This window comes from Panthera pardus, unplaced genomic scaffold (genome assembly GCF_024362965.1).
Source record: "Panthera pardus isolate Hobbes unplaced genomic scaffold, ASM2436296v1 HiC_scaffold_2, whole genome shotgun sequence".
Taxonomy (NCBI): Eukaryota; Metazoa; Chordata; class Mammalia; order Carnivora; family Felidae; genus Panthera; species Panthera pardus.
Window position 1 is genome coordinate 7,750,026 of NW_026526765.1, and position 21,491 is coordinate 7,771,516.

Below are 21,491 nucleotides of genomic sequence, written 5' to 3' on the forward strand. Positions count from 1 at the left end.
AATCTAACAAAAGCAAAGACACAGAACGATGGGACATGTCAGTCGTAGAAAGCAAGCTTAAGGAATTGAGGGCAACAAAAGAACTTTCACAGCCAAGGGATGCACTTCCATTTACAAACTGCATTTTGTTTTTCAGGCAGTGAGTTCATCCTCATTTAAGAACTGAAAATGCAGCTTGCTTTCTCAGGTGCATTATTTCCAAGGGGATGTGAGTGCCCCAGATGGTTCTGCTCACAGTGCCCCATCGATTACCGCGCTCTGCCCCCTGCAAGCCGTGGATCTATTGGAGTCTAACTGACTGGGGACTGTCTGTTGTTTTGGTTTCAAAGCAACTCTGTCCTGAGTGACACTCACACGAGCCAAATAATGGCGAGGGACCAGATAAAAGCTGGCCGTGAGAAACCTCGGTCGCTGGTTATTTCTTCCACAAAACTGAATATATTACTACGGCTATTGTCAACAATCATGGCGCCGACCATGGTATTCTCACCATCTGGATGACAGCGCCTGAGAACCCAAGTGGGGGGGGGGGGAGGGGGCTAGTCTGAGCCACAGTCAGAATGGCAAGGACAGTAATTCGTACCTCTCACGGGATTCGCTGAAAAGCTGAATGAACAAAAGTGAGTAGAAAACAGTAGTCTCAAGGAGGTAAAAGGACTGTGTGCACACTGTTGTGAAATGTTAAGTCAACAATCCCTTGGTGGATTGCTCCTATCGGGCAGGCTGTGAACTCCCAGAGACCTAAGCTAGGAGTGTGAGCGTGTGTGCCTGCGTGCACATGTGTGCGGGTTCAGCTTTAAGTGAAGGAAGTGGCCATAGGAGAGGAGGGGGCGAGATAGGCAGGAACGGAGTCCAAAGAAGACACGCAAAAAGGAGACACCACGATCTAACTACCCTTCCGCCGGACAAGCAAACGCTCGGTTGAACCTTCGAGAAATCAGGGGCCACCGTGGGTTGTTGGGACAAATGCCCCTGCTGCTGTCTGCGAGACTGGACACCCTGGTGACGGCAGCCCACTGTCCAGACCTGCCCTCCCTATCCTCTGCCCTCACCCCTCCCCGCCCCCCACAGCCCACCTGCTTGCCCCGCAGCTCACGTCCCCAGGCTCCGGGTGCCTTTGAATCTGCCCAAGGCGCCAAACAACAAGCCAGATAAAAACGAATAGGGAATAACAACCTAAGGAACCCAGACTAAGGAGAAGGCTCCCTTCCTATCAGAATTTCTGGTGCCTTGGGTTAGTTTGGGTCTGCAGAGGACAGGTGTGTGAGGGGCTCAAGGGGAGAGAGCAGGAGGAGGCGTGAGGCTGGGAGGCAGGGCTCTTATTGGGGGGGTTGGGAGAGAAAAAAGGGGGAGCATGAATCTCAGACTGCAGGAAAAATGGCTCGGCCAAGTCCAGGGGCAATTCTGGGGCCAACGTCACCCATCAGAGGAGTCCTGTGTCATGCCCAGTCACTGGCTCGCTGCGGCCTGCTGGAGGGAGGCCTTGGTGTACCTGTGGGGGGAGATGAGAGGGGGCAGCAGAGGGGGCCGTTGGCCAATTACGCTTCCTGGGGCAGGAGACAGATCTGAGCAGCTGCCTTTCAAGAAACATGTTCCCTACCTAGTGGTCACCTTAAAAATTAAAATTTTTAAATTTTAAAAATTAAAAATACCCATTTTGGAGGCGCCTGGGGGGCTCAGTCTGTTAAGCCTCCGGCTCTTGATTTCAGCTCAGGTCATGATCTCACGGTTCGCGGGTTCAAGCCCCGAGTCAGGCTCTGTGCTGACAGTACGGAGCCTGCTTGGGATTCTCTCTCTCTGCCCCTCCCCTGCTTATACACGTGCATGCTTGTTCTCTCTCTCTCTCAAAGTAAATAAATAAACTTAAAAAAAAAAAAATACGCCCCTTCTTATCGTCAAACCCAGCACTGAGGTCACAAACTGACAGCAATGGGCAGAATCTGGCAAAGACAGTTTTTTATTTTTGTTGTGCTTTTGGATCTGAGAACTGAATGATGTTTTTTAAAACTTTTGAGCTAATTACCAACATTTTAAAAGCAAGACATTTTACTTGTTAAAAAAAATCCAGATTTCCAGCTTTTCTTGAAATGAAATGCCTCGGGCCCACGTTCCCTGGAGTTGGCAGACAAACAGCATCCGCCGCACGTGGACTTTCCCCCTCCAGTTGGCCACAGTCCCCCCACCCCACCCCGCCGCTCGCTTGCATGGGCTGCCCCTGCACTCATTCGCTCTACTCGGGTCATTTCAACTTTTGACTTGCCTGCATTTGAGCCTGTGTCACTGTCAGAATATAAGCATTCAAAACTATTTTTTTAAGTTTCTTTATTTATTTTTAGAGATGGGGGTGGGCAGGGGAAGGGGCAGAGAGGGAGGGAGAGAGAGAGAATCCCAAGGAGGCTCCACACTGTCAGCGCAGAGCCACGTGCAGGGCTCGAACTCACAAACTGAGAATCTAGGCATTTTTGAGGCATGATTCTGTCTGTTTGGATGATTGATGTGACCAAAGGCCTGGAACAGCGCCGGGCACATAGGCTGCTCCGTGAGTGTCTGTGCGATGATGTGGCACGCGCATGGTGTTGGGTGTTGGAAGAAACCGTTGGGGTTGGCCGGCAGTGGAGAAAAAGAACTTGTTTCCAAGTTTTGTCAGGATGTAACCTCGTTCAACCCACACATGACGCAGCTGGCAGCTAGAGGACAAGATGAGCCCCCAGACACAGGAGCAGAGTGCTCTCGTTCTCAGGAACGTGTGGGGCCAGTGTAGCTGCAGAGGGAGCAGAGAGGGTGTGCACGCAGCAGCAGAAGCTTCCCCATGGCACATCCTCTCACGCAGGAATGCTTTCTTGCTCTCCCACGCTTGGGAGGAAGGAGTAGGTTTGCACACGGCAACCACGCTTATCTCCGCTCCAGCCCCAGCCCTGCACGAAGCATTGCTACAAAATACCCACCGGGCCCCGATCCAGGGCAGCCGGGTGTGAGGGGTCCTCACCCCAGAGCTAACGCACGCTTAGGTGTAATGGAAAGGATCAAGCTCCGTGGCGATGTGATGTGCGCTCCTCAAAGGGCGTGAAAGTGCTTGCGGACAAGTGGTAGAAATCAGAGAAGCGCCTGCAGGAGCACAAGTCCCCCGTGGTGTCTCACTAGTCCTGAAAATGACTGCCAGATGGCAGGGGCGAGCAGGCCCCTGCAATCTGATTAGCAGGAGGGACTGGCAAATCCATTAGGAGCAAAGAGGGCTCCTTCAGGTCCATTTGACTTGCTAAAAACAAGCAATGTTAAGTTTTTAAAAATGAGTCCATTTTCCGACTCATCTCTCACTGTCTTACATTTGTTGCAACCATTTCCAGCTAAAAGAGGAGAGGTGTGTGCTTTGAGACCTAACTTTGCTGCTATTAAAAATCAAAGTTGGATGTAAGCCTGACACAGGCAGAGAGCTAGAACCTCTGGATTCTTCGCGACCTGCTCTGTCAGCCTCGTCTGCAGAAAATCAGCCAGGGGAAAGGGGGAGTCGCTCTGATGGAGCACCTTCGGAGCATCGGGCTGTACAGTCCTCTGCACATGTTTGGTCACATAATTCCCTGTTCCAGGGGTTAAGGAGGAGGTGTATAAAGAACCCACTAGAATGCAAAATAGTGCAGCTGTTATGGAAAACAGTAGGGAGGTGCCTCAAAAAAAAAAAAAAAAAATAGAACTCTCAAATGGTCCAGCAAGCCCACTGCTGAGCATTTACCCAAATGAATTGAACTCAAGATCTCCTGAGAAACTTAACAGAAGACCATGGGGCAGGGGAAGGGAAAAAAAAAAAAAAGGTTAGAGAGGGAGGGAGCCAAACCATAAGAGACTCTTAAAAACTGAGAACAAACTGAGGGTTGATGGGGGGTGGGAGGGAGGGGAGGGTGGGTGATGGGCATTGAGGAGGGCACCTGTTGGGATGAGCACTGGGTGTTGTATGGAAACCAATTTGACAATAAATTTCATATTAAAAAAATTAAAAAAAAAAGAAATAGATTGCCTATATAAATCTAGTTTATCAATTGCTCTTCATATCAGTTTTAATATCCTGCTGGTTCCCTCACTACTTACCAAGTTAAATAAAATTTTTGACCTGTGTTCGTTTTCTTCTTTAAAAACAAAAAGAAATCAAGATCTCAAAGGCAACCTACTGAATGGAAAAAAATATATGTTTGCAAATCATGTCTCTGATAGGCGGTTAATCTCCAAAATATAGACGAACTCCTGCAAACTCAATAGCAAAAAGACAAACGATTCAATTAAAAATGGGCAGAAGATCTAAATAGACAGAGTTTTAAGGAAAACATACAGAGAACTGACAGGTATTCGAAATATGCTCAGTATCACTCATCATCAGGGAAATGCAAATCGAAACCACCGTGAGATATCACCTCACACTTGGCAGAATGGCTATGACCAAAAAGATACAAAATATCTTATTTCATGCTCTGGTGAGCACGTGGGGAAAAAGGGAACCCTTGTGCACTGTTGGTGGGAATGCAGACTGGTGCAGCCACTGTGGAAAACCTCGAAATGGAAGAGTCCTCAAAAATAAAAAATAGAACTATGCTATGACCCAGCAATTTCACTTCTGGGTATTTAACCAAAGAAAACAAAAATGCTTATTTGAAAAGACATCTGCACTCCCATATTCATTACAGCATTATTTGTAATAGCCAAGACATGAAAACAATTTAAGTGTCTATTGACGGATGAACAGATAAACAAGATATAGTATATATACCATGGAATACTCTTCAGCCATGACAAAGAATGAAATCCTGCCATTTGTGGTAACATGAGTGGACCTTGAGGGCATTGTGTTAAGTGAAATAAGTCAGAGAAAGATGAAAACAATATAATCTCACTTACATGTGAAATCAAAAAAAAAAAAAAAAAAAAAACTAATTTCATCGATACAGAGAACAGATTAGATTGGTGGTTGCCAGAAGTGAGGGTTGGAAGATGGGCCAAATAGGTGAAGAGGGTCAAAGGGTAAAAACTTCTAGTTATAAAATAAATAAACTCTAAGGATACAATGTACCGCATGGTGACTATAGTTAATAATACTGTATTGCACAATTGAATGTTGCCAAGAGAGTAAATCTTACAAGTTTCCATCAGAGGAAAAAACATTTGTAACTCTGCGTGGTGGTGGACATTAACTATACTCATTGGGGTGATGATTTCACAATATGCAAATACTGAGTCATTATGTTGCACACCTGAAAGTAACATAATGTGAAATGTCGATTGTACCTTCATTAAAAAAAAAAAAAATCTCCAAAAGATATCTGGAGTCCCGTGTTCATTACAGCATTATCCGCAATAGCCAAGACATGGAAACAACCTCAATGTCCTCCGACAGGTGAATGGATAAAGACACTCTATGTATACATACAATGAAATACTATTCGGCCATTTAAAAGAAGGATATTCTGCAGTATGCAATATGGACAACCTCTGAGGATGTTGTACCAAGTGACACTGTCCAATCACAAAAAGACAACACTGCCTCATTCCACTTACGTGAGCTATCTGAACTAGTCGAACTCCTAGACTCGGAGAATGGGATGCTGGCTGCCAGGATGGGGGGTGACGAGTTACTAATCCACGGTCGTGAAGTTTCTGTCAAGCAAGATGAACAGCCAAACAGATCTGCCGGACAACACTGTACCTCTAGTCGACGATAATGTATTGGACACTTAAAACTTTGTTAAGGGGCGCCTGGGTGGCTCAGTCAGTTAAGCAGCTGACTTCGGCTCAGGCCATGATCTCGCAGTTCATGGGTTCGAGCCCCATGTCGGGCTCTGTGCTGACAGCTCAGAGTCTGGAGCCTGCTTCCGATTCTGTGTCTCCCTCTCTCTCTCTCTCTTCCTCCCCTGCTCATTCTCTGTCTCTCTGTGTCTCTCAAAAATAAATAAACGTTAAAAAAAATTAAACAAAACAAAACAAAATTTTGTTAAGACAGTAGATCTCATGGAAAGTGCTCTTTCCCTGACATGGCTCCTTAGCTCTATCCCACCTCTGTCTTGAGTCTTATTACTATATATCCCATCAGCCAATAGATTTTAGAACTTTATATTCTATAGAGCATATAATGGAAACAAGGAACAGATTTCTCCTGAATTAAAAATATACTGCAACATTAAATAGACTTTTCAAGCCAAACCCTTTCCCCCAAACAAGAGTCTGATGCAGGCTTTGCCGACCTAATTGCATAGAGAGCTGTTGAGGCCCAAAGATCATCACCGACATTTTCTCCCTACTGCTGGGATCTAACTTTGTATTTTTCGACCTCTGTTTCTTGAGGACTTCCCTCTCAGTAGTCAATACTCAACAATCTGTTTTCCAAACACATAGCTTCAAAACCATGGAAGCCGCGAATAAGAGAAAACTATGAAGATGATCATATAAATAGCAATCATTTGTGTTGGCATCACCTTGGTGGTGATGCTGGTAAGCAAGGGCCTGTCTGAACACACTCTTCCCTTCAAAAGCTCTGGCCAAAAAAAGAAAATCCTCCCAGGACGCTCAGCCTAATACACTCCAGGGTCTGGTCTCAACGAATGGCAGAGCATGTCACCAGTGACAGGCAGAAGACTGGATTCTTTGGCCAAAGCTAGAGCCTAGTGCTGAGACCAAACAGGGGTTTTCTCATCTGAACCCTAGTTTTCCCACCCGCCCCCCACAACTGAAGACAACTGGTCTCACAAGAGTGAGCTGCAACAAAACAAGCTAAGGACAACCTTCCCTGGGGTAGGAAGCAGGAACCCTATCCTACCATGCTTCCTCTGGGCAGAAGGCACAGACCAGCACTTGTACTCGAACATACATCTGAGGGAGCAGTCAGGGGTCCCTGTCCGGCCCACCATTTGTGTAAGAAAAAGAGGCAAGAAAGGGAGCATATCCATGCCAACTCTCCCACCCCATGAAAAGAGATAGCTTCTGCAGAAGTTTTCCTTCGTTTCCTGGAAGGCAAGGTGGCCTACCTTACAGCTCCACATTATCACTCAGTACCTACACACCTAGAAGATTAAGCCCATTAATGCAATGGTAAAGAAGAAAGGCATTCCTTGATGCGCCAGAAACTGTGAGGCATTCCAGAAAGATGGCAAGCGACAGGGCACAGTCGGAGGAGCAAGACCCACAGGAGGGCCCTGCGACAAGAAGACAGAGGGACGCCACATTGCCCCAGGAGCAAGCAGCCAGTCTGGGGCTGCGATCACAGGGGCACTGGCAAGGTGAAACCCCGTGGCAACTCAGCAAAGGAGGAGGATGGTTGACCTCCGTGTACCTTCTCCTGTCCTCAGGTCAGGGTAGGACCACCTCCAGGCGGATGAAGGAAGAGCAGGATCTGGACCAAGGGAAGTAATTCTGGAAGATCAGTCTGGCTGCTCGGTGGAGAACAGACTGTATGAGGTGCCCGGGCAAAGCAGGAGGCTGGTGAGTGTGGCTGTAGACTCCCAGGGAACAGATAATGGCGGCCTGGACTAGAGTGTGAGCGGTAGAATGGAGAGGAAGACGTCGAGTCAAGGGACATTCGGGACGTGAAACCAACAAAACAAGCTCATGGAGGGGTGTCTGGGTGGCTCGGTCGGTTAGGTGTCTGCCTTTGGCTCAGATCATGATCTCAGGGTTAGTGGGTTCGAGCCCCACACTGGGCTCTGTGGTGACAACACAGAGCCGGCTTCAAATCTTCTGTCCCCCTCTTGCTCTCTGCCCCTCCCCTGCTTGTTCTTTCTCTCTCTGTCTCTGTATCTATGTCTCTCTCTTCCTCTCTCATAAATAAATAAATAAATAAATAAATAAATAAATAAATAAAAACAAGGTCATGGACTATGGAAGACTGAATTTCCCACTCAGCTTGTGGATGTGTAAGGCAATGCCCTTAGCACACTTCAGCCCTACTTACCTCCCAAAGTTTATGCTGTTCTCCTCATGTTTGTAGTCAACACACATATTAAACATCTCAATACATTATTCTTGTTGATTTTTGCCGGTACACATTTCTGTTTCTGTTGGTCTCCCTTTCAGCACTCCATGTCTCCATCTGGGATCACTTTCCTCCTGACTGAAAAACTCCCTCCGTCGCGTCCTTCGGTGAAGATGTGCTCTGGGCAAGTCATCCTAATTTTTGCTTCTCTGAAAGTGTTTTTATTCCACCTTCATTTTTGAAGAATATCGCCACGAGTGAAAGGATTCTAGGCTTCTTTCATTGCTTTGAGGAAATTATTCAATTGCGTTGAGACTCCCATGATTTCCCATCAGAAGTCAGCTGTTGATCTTGCTATTTCAAAGAACTGTCTTTTCAACACCTCTGACTGTTTTTAAGATTTCCTTTTATCTTTGGTCTTCAGAAATTACAGTGACGTGTCCAAGGCAGTTTCCTTTGTATTTATCCTCTTGGGGCTCACCAGCTTGATTCTGAGGATAGATGTCTTTGAACATTTTTTGGAAGTTTTGTGAAATTCTTGGCCATGATTCCTTCAAGTATTGCTTATGCCCATTGCGTCTTTCTCCTATCTTTGTGGAACTACAATTATACCCTTTCATTATGTTCCATGTGGCTCTTACTTTCTCTTCTTCCCATCTAATCTTTTGACTTTTTGTGCTAGCCTTTCACAGACTTGTTTCTGGCTCACCAATTCTCTCTACAGTACCTCAATATAATGTTACGCCCATTCACTGAGATCTGAATTTAATTTATTTTTATTTTTCTATTATAGAATTCCAATGTTTCCTTTCTGTGGTTTCTAGTTCCCTGCTGAAATTCTTCATCTTGTAATTTTATGTCTTAAACACATTAATTATATGTATTTGGCGTTCCTGTATAAGAACTCTATTTTTTACTGTTTAATTATCTTTTTCTCTTGGTTTTGGTCAAGTCTTACCCTTTTGTATACCTGTATACTTTTTAATTGAGTGCCAATGTTGTGTTCATACACAATTTTTCATAAAATTATATAGGCATTCAAGGCTTTGGATAAGATTATCATCATCCAGAGTGGATTTAATTTTTCCCCTCGCAGATCATTTTACCCCTGTCTGGGGATTAAGCTGGCTGGGAGTTGGTTTTTAGCCTTTGTAACTTCTGCAATGTTTCCAATTCAGCCTTACTCTGAGGGTGTAGCCTTCTGCAGGACAACAAAAAGCCTGGAGTAAGTGACTTCTTCTTAGAAGGTCCTACACTATAGTTTTCCACCCTCCAGCCTTGTGACACTACCAAAAGCTTTGCTCAGAAACAACCTCTCAGATGTCACTTTTTTTTTCTGATTCTGCATTTGCCTTTTGGGCAAAAACAGCTCCAAACACCAGACACCTCTCTTCATTTTTCATTTTTTCTGTATCTTAGTCCTACAAAGGCTCACTGCTTCTATGGCTCTTTGAAGCATTCAAATACAGGTCTGCATATGCGTGTGTGCATGTGCGTTCTGGTTTTTTCTTTACTCCCCATCAATCCAAAACCACCTAGTCAGCCAAAAGCAGAAGGTGGCAAAGGATGATGCTTATGTTTCTGACTTGCTTAATAGAATTAATGATCGTGTCATGCACCTTAACAGGGAATTGTAGAAAAGAACTCTGTACAGGAAAGAGTTACCATAGCAGGCCTCACTGCTATCCTTTGAAAGGCCTCTTTAGAAGGTTGGACCCTCTGTGTCATCTGGGAGCTTGATTTCAGGTAGGTTTCTGCCATTAACTGATAAGAATGGCTCACTGTGCCTAAACCAGGTTAATAACAATTGGTTTCAGCTGAACATCTGCTTGCCTTCTTGGAGTCTGGAATTTGAGTACGTGCCAGGCAGGGGGTACATATGTGATCAGCTCCCAATAACAATCCTGGGCATTGAAGCTCTAATGAGCTTCCCTCGATGGCAACATTCCACACATGTTGTCCTAACTCACTGCTGGGAGAAATTAAGTGCATCCCGTGTGGATCCACTGGGAGAGGACTCTTGAAAGCTAGCACCAGATTTCCCCCAGACTTCACCCCGTGTGCCATTTCCTTTGCTGATCGTGATTGGTATTCTTTCTCTATAATAGATCACAGCCATGGGCATGATTATATTCTCAGTCCTTAGTCCTTCTAGTGGATCACTGGTCTTAAGGACCTTTCAACACAGACCAATTGTTTTGGGGAAAATAATGATTTCAGACTTGGCTGGACTAAGTTTGAGGTATTCTTTTTATCTTACTTGACCTGTTATTTATTCATTGTTTTACCAAATACTTCTTTGATTCTCGTTTGATCTTTCCACTGCACCAACATCACTGACCATCCATCTTTCTAGAAACATGACTACCTTTGCCTTTTATAACACAGCCACCACCAGGTTTACGTCTTATTCTCTCCCTCTGGCAAACTTACAAGCACCTAACTTTAGATTCCTGGGTCCTCATTTCTTCTTACTTGGTCCACTCTGCCTGGGCAATGTCATCCACACCTACTGCTTCAAATACCTCTTATCAAAAAGGGATTCATGTTTACAGTTTTGACCACGATCTCTCTCCCTTTCAGGCTTTATAACTGGATATTCCTCAGCCTACCTATCTCTCAGGTATCTCAGAGTTACCTCAAATGCTGGGTCATGCCAGAATCCTCAGAAGAAAAGCAGTCCACGTGCTTTGCGTCACTACACCTACTCTCTTCCACTTTTCCCTACCTCCTGTTCCTGAATGGGCCTGCACCCTTGGTCTCTTGTGTGTTAGCTATCACATGGTGTCTTTGAGGTTTGGACAACAAGACTTTATCGAGTGCCTACTACACATTCTGCTAGACACTAAGGATATGATGAGGAATAACGCACAGACTCACTCTTCAAGGGCTATACAGACTAATAAATAATGGCAGACAGAAAAGTAAACAAGTACCCAAAAGTATGATGCCTGTGATTACAGAACAAAGTCGAGACTACTGTGAGCCCACAAAAGGGTAAGTGATAAGATTTCCCAGAAGATGGAGGGAAAGTTACTTGAGCTACATTTTGAAAGCTCAGTCTGTTCTCCACAAAAATAGGAAGGGTCAAATGTACGACAGGGAGAAAGAGATCTGTCAAAGTCACTATTCCTGTGGAAAAAGCCACAACAGAAAATGTCCCAGGAACTCATTTAAAATTCAGGGTATTAATTCTCTTAAAATAGCAATCATTTGAAAACCCAAGTACCAGAAGAGTCTAAGGAAATAAGAAAGAACTAATGTTTCTAGTTTTGCTGAGTGATGCAGGCTTTGAATGATTAAGTTTCTGGACAGGTCTGTCTCTGTCGGATCTCATGAGAGCAGCGGGTATGCACCCTCCCTTCATGAAAGTAAGAGATGAGAGCCAAATTCAAGCTCTAGGAGACAACCAAATGAATGAGAGCAAAAAGAATTGTCAGGGGAAATCATAAAAAGGAAGGAATTAAGATAAGGAAGCCAATCAAAGATCCCAATTGGAGAAGCGAGATATCTTCCCTAGATAATTTTTTTTAAGATTTGTTTTTAAGTAATCTCTACACCCAACATGGGGCTCAGACTCATGACCCCAAGATCAAGAGTCTCATGCTCTACCGACTGAGCCAGCCAGGAGCTCCATTCCCCAGACAATTATTTTTTCCCCCAGATAATTCTTGAACACTACAAGCTGGATAAAGGAGAGGCGCTTGGGCAGTGCCTCCGTTTGACCATGTCCTTTCCAAGGTTGGCCAAAGAACAGTTGTTATTTCAGAGGTTGGCTGTGTTCACACTGACATCATGTTTTCCTGTGGCCAATGCCGCGGTTAGTACTCACAGCAAGGGATGGGTGATGAATGACTTTCTGGCAGCATTAAAATCACACCACAGTGTCCACCCTGCCTGACCCAACTACATTCCTGGATACAGACATAAGAACCCCAGGCCCTGGCTCACCAGAGCAACAGAGTCCCTCTTTCTTGTCCCCCACTGCTCAGACTTAGCCCAGGGGGGAGCACATTCTATGGGAGGAATTTTACCCCACAAATTTTGTCTCCTCATGAGTAAAAAGTGACCCATGAGGGGCATCTGGGTAGCTCAGTTGGTTAAGCATCCCACTCTTGGTTTCAGCTCAGGTCATGATCTCACAGTTTGGGAGTTCAAGTCCTGTGTCAGGCTCTGTGCTGGCAGGGTGGAGCCTGCTTGGGATTCTCTCTCTCCTTCTCTCTCTACCACTCCCCTGCTCACTCATACTCCCTCTTTCGCTCTCTCTCTCTCTCTCCCTCAAAATAAATAAACTTAGAAAAATTTTAAGTGCCACCTGAAATCTTTTCTCTGCCCAAAATAGTGCCCAAAGGAGAATACTAACTCAATAAGTGGTTGTTCAGTTCACCACTGTCAAGCATTTTCTGTGGGCAAGTGGCTACCATAAAATGCACTGAACATTTTAACCTGTCCAAGACATGATCTCTACGCACATCTTTAGAAATGAACAATTCAACCAAAGTATTAAAATTAGTCTACCTTCAGCAAACCCAAGGATCAAAGAGTAAATCTCCAATATGGACATATGCTCAGGGCAGAAAAAAAAAATCAATAGAAATAAAGTGATTGCAAATAATCTTGACTCATGGCTGACTTCAAAAATATAGATTTTATTATATAATAAAGTTATATATGTGTTTATAAGTATACTAATATAATATATAGTCTTTTTCTCTAGATCAACAAAAATAACTTTATTTATGTATACTTATTTTTGCTTCCAGGTTTATAGACCCTTTTTATAGCACTGTGGTCTTGAAAAACAAGAAAGAAAATATTTCCTGCAATTTTTCTCAAAAGGTTCCATATGGTTCAGAGAACTTAGCAATAGGCATATAGACATAGCAGTGTAATTCACACCCAACTATGTAATTTTTTACTTTCTAGACTATTACCATTAGCTGGATTGAAGGATGAATTCTCCAGAGCAGTTCACACCAACAAAGACAGAATCATATATATGGGCACAGGTTCTAATTTTCATACTAATTTTCCCTTTTGAGAAAGTCCACTGCTGAAGCCAGCGGAATAATAATACTAATTCAAAACCCCAAACCCTAATACAATGTTCCACCCATCACTCCGGGTAACAGAACGAGCAGGCTGGACTTAGACATTCAATCAGGTATTTCCAAATAGCCCTCACCCTTTCTTTTTTCCATTGCCCTTACAACAACTTTGGGATTTTCTATCTAAAACTGAAATATGATACATGAATACAAAGAAAGACAGACATGTCCAGAAATGAATTTCACCTGTACATTTACCCCACCCTCAGGCCACTAATCAAAGATTATTTAGGTAGATTAATTAAACAGTTTAATTATAACACGTGAAGAAATAATTTGTTAATTAAGCTGGGGAAATATTATATGCAGGCAAAAGATCATAATTACACTATCTGTCAGGCACAACCATACTGACTTGGAGAAATAGCACGTCTAATCCTGAAATTCACTGGTGCCCTGTTATCGTTAAGTCATCCATTAATTCCATTAATCATTAATCTGACAGATAATGTTCTGGCCTAATTATAAATGCAACCATTTCTGAGCGTTTATGGCACATCAGGACCGCTAAACTTCAAAGACATCATCATTCAGATAATCCTCGTGGCAACCCAGCGAGATAGGACTCTTCTGATTCTCATTTTATATATGAGAAAACAAAGAATTCAGAAGGCTACACAACTTGTCTTGAATTTGAAACTAATGAGTGGAGGTCCTGAGATCAAGGTGGCACCCGCCTCTGGAACCCACTGTGCTATCCCCTGACAAACCTTCCCCAACATTTCTCTCTGGCATATTCTCTTTGTCTCTGATGGGCCCTCAGGACTCCAGGCTGGCAGGCTCCTAAAAGGCTCCTAAAAGGCTCCCCTTAGATTCCACATAGCCCAAAGAATCTAGCCTACTCTCTTCGTGCCCTGCACAGGAAGACTGAGAGAAGCCACTCACTCTCACTCAATCAAAAGGGCTGCTGTCTTTTTTTTTTTTACCTCCCCTCATATTGCAAGAATATTCCAAATATGTAAAATATTATCAAAACTCTCCTACCAACCCAATTCTCAATAGTGACTGTGATAAAAACAAAGTACTACCATGGAACGAGTTGGGTAATTCAAAGTTACCTCATTTTACAGCATCAGTGATATCTTCCCAAATTGATAAAATTATTGTAAACGCAAAATAGGCAACATAACAAAATCATCTAACGTATCTTCTCTGCATTTGATATTTTAAACTACGTCCTTCATTTTTCTTACTTTATTGGTGTAAATTGGACAATTATTTTTCTTTGGAGGAACTGATCTCACTTTGAGATTATGTCCAGCCTACTTTTTTGGTTTTAAAAGTCCTTTCTTTTAGGAAATTATGGAGCTAGTAAGTGCCTCTAGTTTTATTTTGTTTTGTTTTCAACCATACCTATATGGCAAAGTAAGGTGTTAACAGTGTTACATTTATCAGGAAAAACTATTGTTGTGATTGACTTTAAGCAAATTTGCAAAACCTAGAAGTCTAGAAAGTACTCCGTCTCTTGAAAGGCTCCCCAGCAACCATCCCTCAGGCCAATACTTGGAGGTCCCATTTTGTGCTCCGAGTTAGGCCATCAGGACCAAAGTGGAATCTCAAAGTCCTACAAGAGCTCACCGCCAGAGGGTTTTCCCTTTCTTTTTTCTTTTATTCCTGGTCAAAGGTTTAGTTGGGTTCCTGTTGGGTCTGAGCCCCCATGCCAGGAGACTTTGTTGCTCCACAAGTGAAAGCCCCGGACTTGGGAGTCATACGTGGAGTCCTCTCTGTCTGGGCAATCACTCGATCTCCCTCACTTTCTGTTTCTAAGTCCAGGTGAAATATCTCTCAAGATCATACTTTGATCTCACCTGTTATGTGATTCCGTCAACTTTCAGTCTTTAAGCCAAATCAGTCAGTTTTAAGCAGAAGACCCTTATCCACTCACACCTGGGGGTTTTTTGGTGGTCAGACAATAGCCACCCTTCCAAAACATCTTGTGTGCTAAGGGAGACACCATTAAGGGGGATGTGGCTCTTTTCTGAGTCTGTGAAGCCCAAACAGGGATGAGAAAACCTACTAGGCACAATGCTTTCACAGCCATGGAGTGGGGAGGCAGATATCATCTCCCTCTTCCATTTGATCACACACTCAAATGACTTTAGGACCCATGTAGGCAAAATCAACAAGGAAGAGGACAGGAGCCAACTGGGAGTGGGGAGGACCATAGGAAACTGGAAAGGGGGCCTCCTGCCAACAGACATCCAGATTCAGATATTTTTTTAAGTTTATTATTATTATTTTTTTGAGGGGGAGAGAGAGAGAGAGGGAGAGAGAGAGAGAGCACACATGAGTGGGGAAGGGGCAGAGAGAGAGGGAGAGAAAATCCCAAGCATGCTCCACATGGTCAGCACAGAGCCCAATGCAGGGCTTGATCCCACAACCGTGAAATCATGGTCTGAGCCAAAATCAAGAGTTGGATGCTCAACCAACTGAGCCACCCAAGCACCCCCAAATTCAGATACTTTTACAACTCTGTGCTGTCACCTGAATTCAGCCTCCTGCTGCCAGCTTGAATTTGAAACTAATGAGTGGAGGTCCTCTCCACTCCACTTGGAATCTCTCCAAGTTCAGATCTAGACTGTCTGGTCACCGAGAAAGAGTGTTGGTTCTTGGGAGACACCCTTGTGTGAGCTTGGTCCAATGCCAGCAATAGGAAAGGATTAGCATGTGGCACTCACAGGGCTGTGTGACAGCACACATCCTTCACGTTGTGTGAGATTCCCTAGTCTTACCCCAAAACTGCCCTCAGGCTTTGTGGGGAAGAAAAGGAACTTAGTGCATCATTGGCCAGCATTGACCATTCTGCTGAAACTCCAGTGTTAGCCATGACCTGATGTCTCAGACATGACGATTGCCCAGAGGGGAGGGGAATACTTGGGAATGGGGGAAGGGGTATAACAGTTCCCCAAAAGTGAGTGGTAATTCTTTTGTGGTAGGCTAGAAAAAAAGAGATTTTTACTGATTGGCACATATTGGGCAAGGTGGCAGGTGAGCCCTGGGGTGGGGCAGGGTGAACTGTTTGGAGAGAGTTCAACACTAAATGCTTTCTTGTAGACCTCAGGCAACTGTTCTATTGTGTGCCTATGTTGTAATTCCCCTCTTAAATTACCCCAGCTTTTCAGGGAAGACACTATCTAACCAGTGTGGTAGCTCCCGGGGCACTTAAAGGCCAGGTTGAAAGAAGAAAGGGACCCAGCTCCACTCCACCTGTCTGCTGAGACCCTCAGAGAGAGGACCACTCTCTCCGGGCATCTGGAGTTCCCAGTGCTGACAAGAAACACAACATCTGGGGAAGAGAGAGACCCTTTCCCACCTGGACACCCCAGAAGGAAAAGGGAACTGGAACCCACAGAAACCAGCCACCTGCTTGGGGAAGCTGACCTCTGAGAAGCATAGAGGGGAATGGATGATGCCCGAGGACGTCTGAGAGGTTGAAACATGGAGCCAATGCTCTGAGATGGTGCATCAGTGGTGCTGGTGCACTCAGAAGATACGGGAAGGCCCAGGGTAGAGCAAGTGAGACCGTCCCCATATTCATTTCTTTGTGTTGTCCTTAAAACGGGAATTCCAGATCTGCCCGTCTCCTGCCCCTGTACTGATGGCTGTTGACAGCCATGATTGCTCTCTTACAAATTTGGCTAGGAAATCCATCCTTCACAGAAGCCACATGGAACATTCCATCTAGTCCTAAAGCTAAATCTGTCACATTCCAACGGCACGGTCTTTGTCCCATTCTATTTGTGATGAACGTTGCCTCTGCTTTAAAAATATTATTATTCAATAAAACCTTGCCAAATTCGCTTTGCAGAATTACCTTTTCTGGAAAACAGACGGAAGGAGCTACCCTAAAAATGCAAATCGTAACATCACAATGACTTCTTAGTTTTAAAAGTTATGGACACCCCTTCCCAGGAGGGACTAAAAAAGACAGCGACAACAGCTGCAGAAGGAGTGTCAAAAGTAGGAAGTGACCAAAAAACAAAGGGAGGTTGTATTGCTGCAGAGGACATAAAGAATATTCCTCGTCTTCAAAAGTAGTGCACTGAGCACTCACACGTTTAGTTCTGCGGCGTTTATTCAGATAAAGGAACAAAGGCGCAATGAATGCTCAGGATACAGATTATTCCCGAATGTGTCTACACATGCCACAAGGAATACACAGTCCCCGAGATACACATTTAATGCCCTTTCTCCACATTTTGTGCACAGCCTCTCAGATAGGAATAGGAAACCACAGTTTGCAAATACTGCTGATTCACACAGAAGTATTCAGACATTAGACTCCTCCTGAAATGGGTATTTAACACAGAGGCCTCTTTATATTTTCACAACTGGCCTCTCTTGAAATCCTCCGTCCATGAGGGTGGAACATGTAGGCATGTTCCCATTTTGGTATGAAAGTCGTTGGGTTCCTCACTAAACCACAGTTCCCACTGTTGATTAACTCTTCTCCTCCCCTTTTTCTGGAGAGAAAAGAAATTTTAGAAATATTTCTGGGTTTCCAGTAAATGTTAATACTGCCCCTGTGAATAAAATTCAATATATATGCAAAGTCTGCCTCTTTCTACCTTTCGGTTCTTTGTGCTTTTTGAAAAGCAGTCACCACAGGTATTAGAATACAGATATATCGTCTCCTGATTAATACGTTTAGAGGTACATCCAAGAACTAATCCTGTCATTGGTGGTGACAGCGTTCCCCGACACATTCCTCAGGGCTATCCAGCCTATTAACTGCTGTTCTCTGGGTAAATGGCGGACTCGCATGTGCTCTGAGTAGCTCCCATCTCCACAGAGCCAACTGAAATTAAACAGCTGGAAATAGTTTCAAATTTCTGTCTAGGGACCGCTCAATGTATCAGAGCTCAGCATGAATTTCCCACTGAGATAAAAGTGTAAAAGTTGTTCTTTCTTTCTCCACCTTTTGTCGTTGTTGTTGTTGTTAAGGCATCCCCTTTCTACCCTCCCCCCTTCAAGTGAACATCAATAGAACATCACATCTTTCGAGTTCTTATCACAGGTTTGGGGGTGGGGGGGAAGGAGCCCTAAAGTCAGCTGTTGTTCACCTCCTAACGGAGAAATAGATCCAAATCTCGCTGGGGGAAGAAATGAGAGGAGGAGAACACATTACAGCGTGTGGCTGTCATTTCCTTCCACCAGAATTAGGCATAATCCACTAAAACTGGCTTCGCAGAAAGCCAATAACGGGAAGCGTTTTGACTGCCATGTGTGGGGAACATGAGCCATTTGGGGGCTCTCAGTCAATTCATGGGTTCAGAAAACAAATACAATCACCTCAACATCACACAGTTCGGCAGAGTAACATGCAGTATGAAACGGTTCATCTTGGACCGCATCCAGGGTGTTAAGCTGGTCAAACACCAAGAAGTTTCTCAATGGTCCTCCACTTTGCTGGGGGATTTCCCTTTAGACAGTCCACCCCACAGCCAGCACCACCACCTATGGGACGTGTCATAGAATGTGGTTCTCGGAGGATTGCTTGTGATCGTTAGATTGCTTTTTGCTCATTAGAGCCTTGAGCTACTTAACCAGACTCCACAAGCATGAGCATCCAAACAGAGCTGGACATCTCACAAATGGAATCCGACAGCATCCAGGCGTGAACCAAGAACTCTTCTGTCTAAGCAGCGACTGTCAATCACTTAGACAAAGATGAGCCTTTCAAACCTATCTCTCTTCAGTTCGGGGTCGTTTTTACATAGGTCATGTGGCTACATCGTGTTTCTTGGTTCATAGCTATAAGAGTGTTAGTTACAACTGGTTCCAAACACGACAACTGTGTAAGGGTAGAGACGCGGGCAGCAGCTCAATACCCTGTGAATGTGCTTTCGGAGAAACTTCTGGAGCCTGGAGGCACCCATCAGCCTCTTTCACACAGAGGAATAAAATCGTGCAAAACGTTGGGCTGCTGTAGTGCCGCTGAACTGCAACTAAGCTAAGCTAAGGGCATGTTTTTCGGCATCCTTTTCCTCGTGTGTTCCTGGGTTAATGCTGGTCACAAGGGACATTTTGCATGAGATTGGGAATGTACAAGTGAAGTGGCAGCTACATCTTTTTACACTCTGGAAGTTCATGAGGAGATCCAGGCACAGTGACAGCACATACCCATGATCACTGACCCACTGGCTCACCTTGACGGTGAACATTCGAACTGCGGCTCTCCAGTGTCCACAAGGCAGGGTGCAAAATTTACAGGGGGGATGAAACACTAGGTACTCCAGAGGAACAACATGTTAATGCAAAGGTTTTAAAATTTTTTTTAATTAAAATTAATGCAGGAAAATACATGGTGAACAAATTATCAAAATATTGATCGTGATGGGTAACAATGTGAGAATAAGCCATGTCGGAGTCTGGGGCAAAGGGAAAAGTCAGTAATATGGGTCCCATAGCTCATGAGCTCTCCTTCAGCTTGTCCAAAGCCTGGAACAGACGCACGTGCAGCTTTGAGGTGGCCGGCACCTGCTTCTCATGCGGGTCCCCCCTTGGCGTGGATGGAGGCAGTAAGGGACATCTGCAAGTTACATTCTGTCCGTCGCGAGGTCCAGTTCTTTGGCCATGGGTGTTCGGGTCTCTCCACATTCCTATGTGCATCCGGCGGTCCCTCCCCGCTGCCATTCTGGTGGACCCAGAGCGACTTCGTGCTCGGCCCTCACCGCAGACATCAGATGCAGCCGCAGCACCCGGCACTGATGGCTCCCGCCACATCCACGTCCGCGAGAACTAATCCCTAATTTCTGCAATAACCGCATACTCCACACGTCGTGCTTCTGCTTGTCCGACTGACGAGCGTGAATATGTCGATGAGGCGCACGACTCCCGCTGCCGGGGTGGGAGGGGAGAGTCGTGTGGTGGAAATGCCTCCAGCTTTCTCGCTGCTGGTGGGAGCCACTTCTCCGACGGGGTCAAGATACGCCTTCTTTATCTAGATAACCCAAGGCTCTGTATCAGTGGATCCTACTGCTTATAATCGATTTAAAACAGATCATCAGAATGTCCCTAAGTCTCTACCAGGACAGAGACACTCTTCAGAGTTTGGTGTGGTTTCTCGCTTTATCAGCAATAAAAACAAAGCTATAAATCCTCTGAGGAAGGTATAAGATATGCTCAATAAACTCAAATTCCACAAACCTGAACCCCCTTAGACGAAGCTAGTATTGTTGTGTTTAAAAGCACCATTTGCTAAGTTCAGTCAGACTCAAAATATAATTAAAGGTGGAAGATGTTTAAGGTCTGTAAGGATCTTCCCCAGGCTGTGGAATGATGGATTAGTCTGTGCGTAATTTTGGTATTTTGATGAATCCTGGAGCCGAGCTAAGCCGGAGTCTGAGACGGGATCATGAAAAGACTTTCACGATCTCTGGGGAGGACACCTGCTTTGTGGAGAGTTTTGGCTCAGTCTGGATGAAGCATAACTTAGCATAAAGAGACAACCTTTGTTCCTGAGACTTGCTACGGGAAAAGCTGGGACACACAGGCGGAGGCCTCAACATCACAGCTGTCGGAGATGAGAGGCTTGACTGCTGAGGGGACCCTTCTCTGTGACAGATCCAGACCAGAGTGTCTTGATCTCAGCACTGTTGATACTTTTGCAGGATAATTCTTCGTGGTGCAAAGCTCCTCTGTGTTCCGTGGGATGCTGAGTGGCACCTGTAGCTTCTATCCACCGGATGCCAAAAGCACCGCCTCCCCCGGTTGTGACAACCAAAAATGTCCCTCGACATTTCCAAACGCCTGCCGGGTGGACAAACTGCCCCTGGGTAGGAACCAGAGGTGTGGACAACAACACCGGCTCCTTCCAGCTACCGGTGCCAGTGCGAGGGTAGCAGAGCCAGCCCAAAATTAGGTCTTGAGAATTCAGAAGCAGATAAGGCGGAGGTCTGGCTCACAAATGTCTTTGCCTTGACATCCTCGATGGTGTCACTGGGCTCCACAAAAAGCATAATTGTAGATAAAGAGAGGCTGATACCAAGTCCATCACCAGAAACACCACATGTCAGCTAAGAGCTCAAAAGAGGGACAGGCTAGAAGCCCAACCTGGGGGACCCAGAAGCATCCTTACACTGATGCGGTAGACATCATGTACTTGGTAACAGACACTGGAGAGTTCAAGGACCTTCAGAACGTACCGCTGATATCTTAAGGCTCAGCCCTTACAGATGAAATCGATTGTATCAGTTAGTGATTGCCGTGTAACGAGCTCCCCAGACTCGGTGCCTTCAACAGTAAGCATTTTTATTTCCCCTGAGTCCACAGGCCAGCTGAGAGTTTTTCCGGCCCCGCCTGGGCTTGCACGCGTGTCCACGGTCAGCTGTGGGTGAGGGAGGCAGCTCTGAGGTCTTAGCCAGACTTTCTCCTGTGTGTAGAGTAAATATAATGGAATATGCAACTTGATGTCTTTTAATCTTAACTGTTACATT

At 45.0% G+C, this 21,491-nt stretch overlaps 1 long non-coding RNA gene across 1 annotated transcript in view; it reads right to left on the reverse strand.

Annotated features, from left to right (window-relative positions):
• LOC109267819 (uncharacterized) overlaps window positions 1–21,491 on the reverse strand; it is a 179,473-nt gene that overhangs the window by 127,140 nt on the left and 30,842 nt on the right. Inside the window, exon 2 of the long non-coding RNA XR_008423656.1 lies at window positions 7,925–9,146. This is a non-coding gene — a long non-coding RNA (uncharacterized LOC109267819). The remainder of the gene's footprint in view (window positions 1–7,924; window positions 9,147–21,491) is intronic.